Source organism: Panthera onca, chromosome C1 (genome assembly GCF_046562875.1).
Source record: "Panthera onca isolate mPanOnc1 chromosome C1, mPanOnc1 haplotype 2, whole genome shotgun sequence".
Taxonomy (NCBI): domain Eukaryota; kingdom Metazoa; phylum Chordata; class Mammalia; order Carnivora; family Felidae; genus Panthera; species Panthera onca.
Window position 1 is genome coordinate 214,706,329 of NC_138346.1, and position 687 is coordinate 214,707,015.

Consider the following 687-nt stretch of genomic DNA (forward strand, 5'->3'; position numbering starts at 1 on the left):
ATTTTCTACGACGAACAGTTTCCCCTTTCATAAGGAAACAACAGAAGACGTCAGCAAGGACAACGCAAGGGGACTGACCCTCCGGTTCCCTCCTCAGCACAGGCCAGGGGACCTGGGAGCCCCCAGCTCTTCCCCTCCTTGCAGGGTGGTTGGTCAGGGCCTCGGGGCAGGAGGACCCTCGCTGTCAGTGAACTCCGGGGTCTGTTTGAGGTTCCACCTGCCATCCCAGAGGGCCAGTTTCTGGGAAGAGCGACTGGCCCAGGCCAGCCCCCTCCCGAATGCCCCCCGGGGAGCCACCCTACCCCCACTCCCCATCCTCCCCTTGGGGCTGTGCCCCTGCGTTGTGCTGCGGTTTGATCATCCCCTCACCTGTTACTTTGGAGTTAAACTGAGCCCACAGAAACACAGACCCTGTGGTCACCGGGCAGCCCGAACAGAGCTCATACATAGGACACTAAGGAGGCCCACCCCTTGGGCCCTGTCCCCAGTCTCCTGGCTCAGTCTCTGTCCAGCGTGGCACCTTCAACTGCTTTCTCCAGGCCCACCCTGCACCTGCCCAGGCCGGGCCTGAAGCTGGGTCTGCTCACCTGGGGGGCTGTGAAGCCTCAGCGGCCGATGCCGAGCCCCAGCTGCTGGGAGGACCAGGGGGCCATCCCGAAGGGGCTCAGAAAACAAGGTCCGTTGCCC